The sequence below is a fragment of the Falco punctatus genome, assembly GCF_963210335.1.
Source record: "Falco punctatus genome assembly, chromosome: 1".
Lineage (NCBI taxonomy): Eukaryota > Metazoa > Chordata > Aves > Falconiformes > Falconidae > Falco > Falco punctatus.
In genome coordinates, this window is record NC_137580.1 from 36,656,835 (window position 1) to 36,670,762 (window position 13,928).

Below are 13,928 nucleotides of genomic sequence, written 5' to 3' on the forward strand. Positions count from 1 at the left end.
TAAGTCCAAGCTCTTCTACTATATGAGTGACTCACACAGATATTCTTACCACACAAATTAAAGGCCTATTTTTGCTACTACTTGAGCCAGTAGCCTGCATAAATAAGGGAGGTGGATTCGTGGAAAAAGTAGTTCAGAAAATGTAAGTTGTGATCCTTCAGTGAACCACCTTCTGAGAACCTTACTGTTTATGAGTCTAGAGGGAGTCTAAGGAGACTAGCTGAATAAGTCAAATTCATGAAGTCGAGCAGGTCAACAATGTTTTATTTTCCTTATGCAGCCACCGCTCAGAACAGTAGCTTTTCAGTAAACTTCCAGGGACAAATATTTTATGCTAGAAGAGATGCACTGAGTCACTAATTTAGCTGTGAGTTCTATATAAAACAGGTTTAGACATGATTTAGTAATTCCTTTCAAGTAATAAACCAAGAACTTTTCAGAGTAACAACAATCGAGCACTGACTCAAGCAATTAGTATTTTTTAAAAAAAAAAAAACTTGGTTTTAGCAGGATCATAATTCATACATGTTATCCTGACAGATCACTGACAGAAAAAGACTACTAAGCTAAGTGACCTAACAGGGAAGCTAAGAAGGAAAAACTCACAACAACAATCAGAACACAAGAAAGAAATAGCGAAATAGTTTGAGAGAGTTATAGTTCATTTGTCCTAGATGAACCCTCTGTTTCTGGAGATAACTTATCACTGCTGAAATCAGCAATAAACTTTACAAGTAGATCTATACCTCTACAAAGTTATAAAATGATACTTTGGGGTTCTTGTGCAGTAAAGCAACTCAGACAACTGCATAGTTCCTGCCACTGTTTTTTGGCACTGTAGCAGAGTTGGCTAGAATGGCAACTGGTACTTAGCCACATAGAACTGTCATCCAGAATACCTCAGAGGTAATAAAAAAAAATATAATGAAAACCAGGGATTTCTTGCAATTAAAAAAATATTTTAGAAATACAGGTCTGTGAAGGGGAGGAAGTTGACAACAAAAAGCAAGGCAACCCAAATTTTTAATACTTAGATTCAAACCAATTTTGTTTCAGATATACTACTAATTCTCAAGTTCACGCCTGTTACTTATCATTACTCAAATGAAACTGTTTTCAAAATGAGCTTGATCAAAGACTATTTCAAGGTCAGCTCAGCATTTAAGATACTCACATTGGAGTTGCACTTTGAAGAAATATTTGCTTCCAGTCAAAAAATTTGGAAAGCATGAAGAATGTTGCTTTGTGATTTGTCATTCTTTCCCCCATACTAAGATGAAGATGAAATGTAAAACCAGCAGATATATGATTTTAAATCATAAGAACAGATGAACATTCATATCAACCACATTCTTTTCCAGTGAATGTCTATCTAGGCCAAATTAAAACTCTTTATTAATTCTTAGACTTCTCTTTCCATGTAGGAAGTCCATCACTTCCAAAGACACTGAAGGGCAGACAATTCCCCATGACTTCATATGAATGTTATTAGTTCTTTTCTTGGCATAAGTATCCTGGGTTGCATCTGTTACACGTGTTTAAAACGTAAGATTTCTTTATCCAGATGCTTGACATTGAGAAAGTAACTTAGGAAACAACACAGTTTTAAAGAAAGGCCTTTTTTCCGCAAAAACTGCTTAGCACTGAAAAGGCTTAGCATGAACACAAGACAAGCATAGCATCGCTATCTTCTTTTTCCTATGGACATTTTAAAAGTTGGCATTTTAAAATGGCATTTTAAAAGTTATCTTCAGTAGCTGTAATATATTCCATTCATATATATATGTGTGTATATATATGTATAAATAAATCCTAGAATGCTTGCATTACAACTAGTACATCTCTTGCTATCATGATCCCTTGGAAAAGTCTATGAAAAGGGTGGCCTAAGGACTATCTATATATTTCCTTCAGGATTTTTTAATAATACTTTACAGTCAATGTTCAGTAAAAACAGTCATCTTAAGATGTGGCATATCTGTCCAGTATTTTGTCCCCAAACCCCAGTTCTCTCATCCTCATTTCAGTTCTGGCTTGAGGATCCATCCTTATATACTTTGCCAGAATAATTCCTTAAGAAGCATGCATTCCACTGTGGTACTTAAATATTTTTTTAGCATTAAAGTCTGTATTTATTGTCCTCTGAAAAAATTGTAACACTTTCCCAAAGTATGCTTTGTTTTTACAGCAGAATGAGTTTCCCCTATAAAAATAAAACTTTGCCTATTGACAAATATCTATGAGCATGATAGAAAAATTTACAGAAAAGATAGATAGATGTGGATAATATACACAGTTATTATTTCAATGTCAAAAGAGATACACTTTTTGTACTTGGTTTAAGTCTGAGTCCAGTTCTTTTCTCAGTACACAAAAATGAAGTTATATGTGGCCAGCAGGACTAGGAAGTGATTGTGCCCCTTTAGATGTGGCCTCACCAGTGCCCAGTAGACTACTGTGTGTGGTTGCAGGCCCTCACCACAAGACAAATATTGAGGTGCTGGAGCATGTCCAGAGAAGGGCAACACAGCTGGTGAAGGGTCTGGAGCACAAGTCTGATGAGGAGCAGCTGAGGGAACCAGGGTTGTGTAGCCTGGAGAGGAGGAGGCTCAGAGAGGACCTTATTGCTCTCTACAGCTGCCTGAAAGAGGGTTGTAGGCTGCTGAGGGTTGGTATCTTCTCCCAGACAACAAGTGACAGGACAAGAGGAAACAGCCTTAAGTTGCAGCAGGAGAGGTTTAGATTGCATATTATGAAAAATTTCTTCACTGAAAATGTGTTCGAGCATTGGAACAGGTTGATCAGGGAGGTGGTTGAGTCACCATCTCTGGAGGTATTTAAAAAACTTGTAGATGTCCTTAGGGACACTGTTTAGTGGTGGACCTGGTCATGCTAGATTAATGGTTGGGCTCTATAATCTTAAAGAACTTTTCCAACCTGAATGTTTCTATGATTCTATGTGATTCCACAAAGTGAGCAGCTGTAGATCAAGACTCTTGAATCCTTAACTGTTTAATCTATGAGAATTTAATATCTTATTGTGTTTAAAGGCTGTCAGTTCTCTCTTTATAATGTTTTGAGCATGGTAATTTAATATGCTTATTCAGCATAATAATAAGTTAAGTATTTTTTTCCATGCTTATGTATATTAAACTGAAAATATCCAATGTATTCAAATTTCAATTCCCATTGTTAGCCTTACTCAGTAAAACTCATTAATTGAACAGACTTTTGAGCCATTGCCTTTTATCTTCTGACAATAAAGTGTATTATGTTTTTATGTAGTGTCCGTAATGTACACTAAAGAAAAAACATTTTATAAAGACTTTTATGGAGTAAAGGGGAGGTCTTTTATAAGGCATATTTGGCATTACAGTCTTGAAGATACTGCACGTTCCTTCTTAAGGTTTTATGCTGTTATACTCAATGAGCCAAAATCAGAAGTGTTAGCTATGATAAGTCTATTCTTTTTGAAGATATTTGTATCTGTAGAATTGGTGACCATATATTTTCACATATTATATGAAATCAAACACATTAAAATTTTGTATCTATATAAAAGTATTTTTTACTGACAATCATATTTTTTTGTGAAAACTGTCTTTTTATATCGGCACTATTCCATGTATTGACAAGCATAAATGGCTACAGTGCAGAATGTTGCATATAGTTAAGAGTAGCTTTTGACCGCTAAGGACTAGAGTTTCTGCTCAATGTTAAACCAAGGAGCACAAAAAATCCTTCTGTAATATATTACAAAGCAGCTAGTGCAGTACTTATGTTTTCCAAACAGCATACTTCTCCCCTCATTTTGACAGATGTGTTCTTAATCTTACACACTATTGTCACCAGGCTTTTTGTTGCTATAAATTTCCAACTTGTATGTTTGCATCTTTTAATTGCTTATGAACGCATGCAAGCTCTTTGAGTTGACAGTAACCAACAGGGTTGGATTTCGGAAACTTCAGTAGAGGTTTGGTTGTGGGACAGCAAATAAATGTCCAAGTTCCTTTCATCCAGACATGAAGAAAACATTAAAAGACAACTATCCTTGAACCTGGTATAGGAAGTTCAGATCACAAGGGTCAAACTCCATCTGAATATGCAATGCACACTGGAATAGAGTCTCTTTGGCTGACTGAAATCCATTTCACCCTTTGTGGTACAGAACAGCTGTCATGCATAGTCAATTGTTAACATATTTAGGGACAAGACCCCAGACTGGCCAGATATTTGAGGTGGATCAAACAAGACATCATCATTATACTAAGCACCCTAAAGAGCCAGCGTTCTTCAATGAGGAAAAACTCAACTTCTATCACACTACAAAACTCCTTGCATCAAAAAAAAAAAAAAAACCAAAAAACAAACAAACAAAAAAACCAATAAAAACCAAAAACTAGGGAGGACAGTACAGAAAATCAGGTCTTTAAAAAAAGCTCACTCTCTCTCCCCTTGCCCCTCCCTCTCACTAATGCCCTGTAAAAAAAATAATATCTTAGAGCCTATTTTTTTTCATTAACCTTAAATCTGAACTGGGTTTGAGCTCTAGCTTTTCATTCTGTTCGTTAATCCATTGCCGAGTCCAGTCCAGAGCACAAGGATAACTGTCTTCAGCTGTGACTAGGACAGATTTATCCACTATATTTTACATCAAGTTCAGTACTCAAAAGCTACATTTTTTTTTCTTCATAATTTGATTGGAAAAGATAATTTTCTTCATAGTGGTTTTTCATTTGCTTCAAGGAGAAGAATTTCCACAAAGGGAATTTAGTCATATCACTTAATGGCTGTTACTTAAGTTCCTCTCTTTGAAGACATTTGAGCATAGATTTCTATGATGCAGAATAACTAAAAATTAGTTTTAATTAAGTGACCACATGCTTTCTTTTCCTCCTTTTATACTGCTAAGTAGTTCAGCAGACCAGCAAGCCAGTCAGTACTGTTCTTATCTCCTAGAAACCAGCAGTTTTTTCTTTATTTAGTTCTTCAACTATTTGATCATCTGGGATACCGTATCATAAATGAGCATAGAAAGACGCATTGAGCCAAGAATTATTCATTTCAAAGGAGGTATGAGAAGCCAGGTAGTTAAGTGACAAATGCATCACTTGTGTATTATACCCTGGCAGATAGCATACAGAATATAATTTACTATAGCAAATAGCAGAAGTGAGCAAAGAAAAGATTCAAACATCATCCTTATACTTAAGTTGCCCATCCTAACCCAATTACTTAATACTAACCCCATATAAAACTTATTGTTGTAGTGAACGAGTGTGGCAAGTCAAATACATGAGTAATAATAAGCAGTTACCATAAGCATTACCTCTGATGTAAGTAACATCAACAGATAGTTTATTTTTCAGTCCTTATCCTTGTACATACCTGCCTATCATTAATGGAAATACAGACACCTTTTAACACTGACGATCCAACTTTTGATCTGACTCAGTGTCTACCACTTCATTTATAGCATCAGGCTACAGTGGAAACCCTCCACTCTTGGGAGCAGTTATAGTCTATGAGCGTTTTTGCCTTTAAGAGTCCATAGGCTATTTTCATACATCCATAAACTTTCCCATTATACACACTGAGGCATTTCTAACAGTGTTAGGTCTGTGGAGCTTCACTTTCCTACAAGTTTCTGGCTGCATTCAGAATCAGAACAAAACTGTTACCAGGAGTGCTGACCAAAACATTCATTAGTTTGTGTCCTAAGGTGACACCAGATGGCTTTTTGAATATTCTGAAATTACTTTAGAGTATACATATTCTCCATCAGTATTTAGGAGTAACTTTATAACTTCTCCTTTGCATAAGTGCTTACTACACAGAAAGCAGGTATGCATCATGCAAGTAAGAGCAGTGGTGGAAGATTTTGAAACAAAGTCAAAACTATTACTTCTAATTTTTTGATGTGACAGTCCTCAGAAAAGGCACTTATATCGAAAGGTATGCATCAATTTAACTATTAAAACTGGTAAGTTTGAACTAGACCTCGGCAAATCATAAGTCGCGTTTTGGCTCAAACTATCTACCAGAGAAAGGGGGCCATCCGAAGTGCCTATAGACAAAGGCATGTACATAGAGAAACTAGTGAGAGGGACTGGAAGTCTGTGAGCAGTCACAGAGTTATGGTATCTTTGGAACTACAGAGATGCAATGCTGTAGTACATACAACAGGAGTGCTGCATTAGAAGGATACAAGCATTTCAGGAAAAACAAGAAGGCAACATAGAATGGTATTAGCAATTCAGGAAATTTTTGAATTTCATTGGTCGTTCTTTTTGATACATACTAGCTGGATAGGTCAATAGGAGAGGCGCTCTGCTGCACCTGCTATTTGTGGAAAAAAAGGAGAAACTGGCTGAGGATTGGTAGCACAAGGCAACCTTAGGTGCCATAACCATGAGAGGGCAATATCTAAAGAGACAGTGGAAGTAAGGCAACCAGCAGGAGGATGACTCTGGGCTTCTGAACTAGTGTGTTTAGGGAACTGTAAGGAAACCTGAAGATGAGGGAGAAATGATTGCTCTCCAAGATCAGCCACAGAAGCAGACTTTTTTTTGGTTTTTTGTTCTTCACTTGTGTATTGTCAAGGCCCAGCAAGACTTTGGCACATGCTGCTATTTACTGCGGATCTGCATATGCAGCTGTTTGTGCAAGTGAGCATCAAAGAAAATAAAGCAATGCTTTAAATCCTTTTGACCCTTAAAGTAGGGGCCTAAACCAAAGTCTGAACTACAAAAAATTGTGATCCACATTCTGGGATGCTCTATGATAAGATTAAGTGCAGAAAGCTAAACTGGTTTTGTTTCAGAAGTAAATATTCCCCACTGCCTATCTAGAGTCTAGTATGATCGTGTAGAATGAGACACAAAGTTAAAGGAGATGTCTCTTGTCTTTTGTCAAGAGAGGCTTCAAAGTTAGAAGCATCCTACAGCTTTTGCATGAAGAAGCAATGGTAGGTAGGCTTACTGAAGAAACATAACTGCATTTGCCTGCAGGGACAGAAGCAAGCAGACTTCTAGCTCCTCTGTGGACCCTGAAAACACTGACGAGTAAAGTTACGCCTTGAAAAAGTCCAAAAACGCTCCTGTTCATGTTCTTCACACAGGAACATTAGCAGGGAGTTTAGTTAGTATATAGGGGCTTCAGCTAAAAATTTCATTCTACAAAGCTCTTGTTTGGTTACACCTCAGTCCAAAGGACTCCAAGGAACTGCTAGAGAACGAGGTCCTCTCCTGTGCCAAATATTTCTGTAAAAAGTCAGTATTCTTACAGCACATAAGAAAATGACAGCAGGTTTTTAAGGTTACTCTGGAAGTTCTTTGTAACAAAGAATAAAAAAAAAAATCCCTGGAAAAGTTTTTAGTGAATGTTTGAATTTTATTTTGTTATTAGCATAGGATAACATTATTCAAGGTCAAACATATGTCATGATCTACTCCATGACTCCCCCAGGATCTGGGAGCTGTCAGAGCTGCCTGGGTATTTACTCTGATGGACACCCTAAGACATACTGAAGGCAATGGGAAAAATATGCCCAAAACACAGGCTTTATTGTTTAATCACATTATTCTCTTACTACTCAGTCTTTTATTAGTTCAGTGATACTCTGGTATAGAATGGAATATACTCATAAGTCACTATTATTTTGTAAGTTTAAAAGTCACAATTGTTACTGTGACTCTTTCCTCCCAAGAAGGGCTATGGTGTTCTGTTCACACAATCTAAAATATTTTTTTGAAACAAGAACTATATATATATAAAAAAAGACATTCCAAATACTCCTTAACAAAGAAAATGATGCTGAAAACAAAACATAAGAGTTCATGCCATAGTGATTAAGTAAGCTTTCGGATTTTTAGTACTGTCAAATCACATATGTTCTCCTCCATTTCACCCAATTTTGCTTCTATCCGAGTTGACAGAGCTTCACTTCTACATCTGCCAGAAGTATTGCTATTGCAACATTATCTAGAAGGTACTACGCTGTATTCTAGCTGCCTGTCTTACACATTGAGTTCATGTTGCCTTAAGCAGAACATAAAGCTGATCACTGTATGGCAAAGAATAAAAGAAAGACAACCCTTTTTATTTTGATCCTCAGTTACTAGTATCACCACCTGAATTTTTGGTTCTGTGTTCTCCAATTTAGAGACTAAGCTACACATAGGCTACTATAAGTTCTGCACAAGAATCCGGAAGCATTAAGAGATAAAAGAGACAGCAAATTATATTGCTTTCATTTTATACACAAACAAGAGATTAATTTTCCAAGAGTTATGCTTTTTGACCAAGGTCTGATAGCAAGTATAAGAAAATATGAAAATAAGTACCAGAAGTCCAAAATAATTATTTTCCAATAATGATTTTGTTGCAGCTTTATTGTCTGAAAATGTTTGTGCTAGAAAGGACCATGAACGGAAATCTAATCTCAAATCCTCTTAAAGATCTCATGACTTTGACCTCATTAAGTAATTTTTTCTTAATGGGAGTGGCAAGTCACATCCCAGTTTAGATCCAGTTATTTTTACAAGTAACTTTTACAGAAAAAGATGTCAGAGTGCAGGGAGCAGTATGTATTTGATTATTATTTATTCCTCACTAATTCACAGCACTGTCAATTCTTTGAGTCCCTTCTCCCATTTCCTTTTGACTCCACAGATAACTCACTCCATTTGGTTTTGATGATCGCATATAACTCATTATCCAACATGTACACTGGGAAATTAAAAAGAAAGCAACAATGTTCAATGGCAATACACCAACCAGAGTACACTTCTGTCTGCTAAGCAAATGACAGGGGAATAGAACTTCCAGGTCTTTTGCAAAACTCAAGTTACAAAAGAAAAAGAAACTAGAACAAAGGTCCACTGTGGCTGAAAGGGCTTTTCTCCTTATTCCATAAATTAATAAAACATAGATGAATTAAGGTGTATGAAGGAGGATGTAGGAGAAACTTGTGCAAAAATAAGAAACAGAACAAGAAGATGGAGTATGTTTTACGCTACATCTGGCTAATATCAAGGATGATATTCATTAAATACTAATGTTGTCTGATTTAACTTTATGCACATGTTTTAGAGCTGTAAGTCAACCTTTTAATGAATCCAGTAATTTGAGAAGTTGATCACAATAATCTTTTCTACTTCCAAAGTTTACTTTTATGTATCTGACATGAAAGTGGGTGCTTGAAAAAATTTTTTTTCTAAATTTTCAGATTTCTTGAATTATTCAAATTCCTTTAGCTAACTATTTGGAAAGAAAACTTCATGTTTTCCTAGGAGTCATCCCATTTGATTTACATAATATTTAAAATAGTTTCCCCACTTATTCATAAGCAAATTTAAGCCTCAATTTCATGATTTTGAATAGTATGAAAAATCTTGTTTTGTTTACAAACATGTGAAGATAACCCTGACCTTGTGAACTACTTCATGCTAAGGCTACCTAACCTTCCATGTTAATCACATCTACTATATCAGACAACTCTATTTTCCTGAGATCCAGCCTCAACAACTTCATAACTTTTTTTAAACTTCCATCATGCATTGGCTTACACAGTTTCCTAGGTCCTTCTGGTGAATACTGAGGGCTTGAACAATAGTTAATGTATACTGCAAGAGCCAACACAGGAGTTCATGGAATTTCTCCCAGCCTTCATATATACAGGGAAGATTCCTAAAATTCTACCAACCCAATTCTAGAGAGACCAAGATAGTTAGTTGCATAAACATAGTGGTTTAGCAGTATTTGAGATGCCTGGGTATATTTCAAACATCTGCATATAGTGGAAAAGTCAAGCACAGAGTCCATCGAAAATTCATCTTGAAGAAGTAACAGTACGAGATGACCTCACCTCATGCTAGGCAGCTATAATGAGAAATGTTGTACTTCACACACACAGAGGTATACTAGGTGCCTGTACGTACAGACCTAATTTTAGGGATCATAGACTCAGAATTATTTAGGCTAGAAAAAAATCTTTCAGATCATTGAGTTCAACCATTAACCTAGCACTGCCAATTCCCCCACTAAACCATATCCCTAAGCACCACATCTAACACATCTTTTAAATACCTCCAGGGATGGCAACTCAACCACTTTTCCAGGCAGCCTGTTCCAACACCTCACAAGCCTTTTGGTGAATGATTTTTTCCTAATACACAATCTAAACCTCACCTGGTACAGTTTGAGGCTATTTCCTCTTGACACCCAATGAATAGGTGGCCAACAGATTTATTAGATAATTAAAAATAAAGAGGTTAACCAGCTAGGTCTGGAACAATAATTTGTGAGTTCAAGAGGTAAGCGTATGATTTAGAAATACAGTTTGGTCTTGCAGTTTGTGTAAGAATTCTTATAATCTGTTAAGTAGTTCAACAAGACTGCTGCTATCACTGAAGGCAGGCAGAAGAGGACACGAACAGCAGTATATAAGACCATTACCAAAAAGTAATCTAAAAAGCAAGACTCACAAATGTAATGTTTGGAACTTGTTCAATATCAGAACAAACAGCTCAGTAACAGGAAAAACCGGAAGATATGAAAAGGTGAAATCCTGTTGGAGCATCAGGAAAGCACTGGAAAGAAGCATGGAACATTTTAAATTAGTATAGATGTGTTCTTGTTTCTGAGGGAAAAGGAAGCATGGTGTTCTTTTAAAACTAGTTGTTCAAAAGTCCACAAGAGGTTAGTTTTGTACAATTTGCCAGCAGAATGACAGGTGAAATATTTGCTTTAAAACACGTACAAAGGAAAGTTCTTTGGAAGGAGCAATTTATCCTTCTTGTACACAGACAGGTTAATAACTAATTCAGAGCCTTTTCACAAGAGAGATTCAAACATCCATGTGGATACCACAAAGTGGTTTCTTAGCCTGAAGAGACTGAAATAAGTCTTAGGAACAACATAAAGTTATCAACATCATCTGCAATAAAGATCCCATCAGCAGCAAGCTTACAAACTCATGTTCTTGTTACTTAAGTCCATGTTAGTTCACATTGCAAAGAAAAAACCCTACTCACAGACTCAGTGTTGAAATTGCACAGTCCTCTATCTTTACGTTGGAAAACAGTTTTAGCCACTGCAGGTGCAACTTGTTTTCTGGCCATCTGACAGGGAAGAAAGGATTAAGTCTACCCAAATTATAATTCTGTTTCATGTCTCTATGGACTAGTTTTTGTTTGGTTTTTTCTCACTTTTTTGTGTGAAAGCATAGCACCAAAGTAAACAACGTAACTATACATTGGAGTTTATGGCAATATGATTTTTCTACTCACCAGCATGAGTAATCCTATGCAGAAACAAACTTTTGAAATAATCATTGGGATTTTCTTTTATGTGTTATGATTTATGGGGAAATTTACATTGCCTCATTACTAGGAACTAAACTATGAATTTGCTAAGCACACAGTAATTTAGTTTACGTAATTTAGTTTAGTTTAAAATGGCTATCTTGTGCTAAACCATGGTTAGGTTTACCATTCCATTAGGCTTACCACAGAATACAAAGATGACTTTTTGACTGGAAGACAAGGGAAAAGAAGAGATGTTATATTTTCATTTGCCTGGAGCCATGCAATCATGTTCAGTTATAAATCTGTTGTCATTTCCACTGATCAATGACTATCAGTAATACTCACCACCAGTCACCAGCTTGACAATGATGAATGGTAAAACCAAGAATGGGAGAAATCTCCTCATAACATCTAGACTCAAAGTAATCCATCCTCCTCTTTCTCCAATCTTTTATTGCAAGTAGTTGTTTTAAATGAGTATCACTCCCCTTTTCCCTGTCTCAAGTTAGATTTAGTACTAACTTTGCTTTAGTGCTCTTGCACACCTGTATCTTTCTATGTAACTCACTAATTAATCCATTCTTCCATAGAAATTTCTAAAATATAAGCAAGAGCTTTAGAGTATATAAGTATTTCTGTTTTCCTGCAAAGAAGCTCAGAAGATGGAAGCAAGAGAAACCTCTATCATGCAGCAAAGTTAGCTTTCCATGGATAAACAGCCAAGCAATCACCAAGGCTAGTTGTTGAATTATTTTATTAATTGCTCAGAGAAGAGAGTTAGATTTATACACATGTAGGGAATTTACTTTATCTTTGGGTAGCTTTGACATTAGGTTGCCAAGTCCCCATGAGCAACATTGTTCATTGTTGGTAGCATTAACTTATGTCAATAAGACAACAGTTAGGCTTGCACATTTGTGCAATAATGACTACATCCATCTACCTACCAAGTTGTAAAATAAAGAATTCTGTTTAATCTTTCTTCAGTTTTGAGACTAATACACTTATTCTTAGTTCTCATCCCTCTGGATTCTACAAAGTAGTTTCACAGAAAGAACTGAGATGCCCCGACAGTGGAAAATATTGGTTCTGTATAATTTCACCTAGGAAAAAAACTTGAATTCTTCTTTCAGTTATTCAGATGTTTGTAATCCTCAAATTAATATAATATTTTCATGGCATTTGCAGAATGTGATGATATCACCTAGTTTTGTTAGAATGCAGGCATATTTTACTATTCAAATCCAATTTTGTGCAAACAAATGCCTTCCATAGCTTAAAGGTTCAGGTCAGGTCTCTGATATGAAAATATTTATATGGAACACATTAATTTGCTCTCACTACTATGGTTTGAGGTTTTTCTCTTTTTATCTGATCTCAATAGTATTTTTAAAGAAAGAAGAAAGATTTTTATTTTTTTATGAAGTTAGTTAAAAAAATATCAAAAAAAAACAAACCTGGAATTTTCTTCAACTCCAATGGACTGGAAAACTGTTCTCCAGATCATGCCTTACAAGGAAGGCAAAACACAAACACATTGCATTACTTTGGGACAAAGTAATACAAGTGTATTAAGAGAATAGTAGCTGTATCCTTTCATTGTTCACTTACTAATAATTTGAGTCATGTAGGTACAGAACCATTTCATGCCATCTCATCTGACATTGCAGTGCTACCCTTTAATTTATCTTCCATTTGGTGGACACACAGGAAAGCTTTACAGTGACAGCCTCTGAGATTGCGTTTGATTATTGTTGTGCTCAAGTGTTTCTCTAAAGAATGATTATTGCAGTCCCAAATAGAGCCTTACGGGAAAGGATTACATGCATTATATAGGACAAGTCATGTCACAATATCCTGTTATTATGGCTAACACCTGCATAAGTCATGTTTAGAGGAAGGGTGCAATCTATTAAAGGATTCTGTCAGATTTAAAATGCACGATCATGCCCTAGATAAGCTTACTGATTTTAAGATTTAAGATTTTAAGAGCAGTACATGTCTTAACATCCTTAAAAAAATTACCAAACAACCCTTAAAGCCTTCAGCTATATACCATTCATACACAATCTGCATTTTATACCAAATTCCTTAGCTTTGCATTCCAGTGCTCATACCACTTTGGTTTGTGTTGCACCTTCACTGCACCCTGGGCGGGCACATACTCTCTGTACAGAATTCTACCTGAGGTTGAAATACTGACTGTCCAATTAGTATCTGCACTGTGTATTACCCCCAGAAAATTCTAGGTTTGTACTGTACATCTACAACAGTAGTTTTTCCTTTCTTCTGTTTGCTGTTTTGATGACAACAGCTACGTTATAGGCAGTTGACAACATTGTCAAGGCAAGAAAGCATCACAGTTGTAAAGATCTGCCGTTGAAAAACACAGCAAAAAACTCCACACATACTAGAAGCCTGCATTTTCTCCATTTTTACCCCAATTACAGGTAAAAAACCACAACACCTGTACTATCTAGTAACAATATAATCTAGTCACTTTTATATTGCTTTTTCTCACATGATAAATATTTGCCAGTCAAATGACAAGCTTAGATTTAGACAGTACTATTTTGTCAACAGTATATGGTATGGTCTTGCAGTGGAAACCAAACTGAA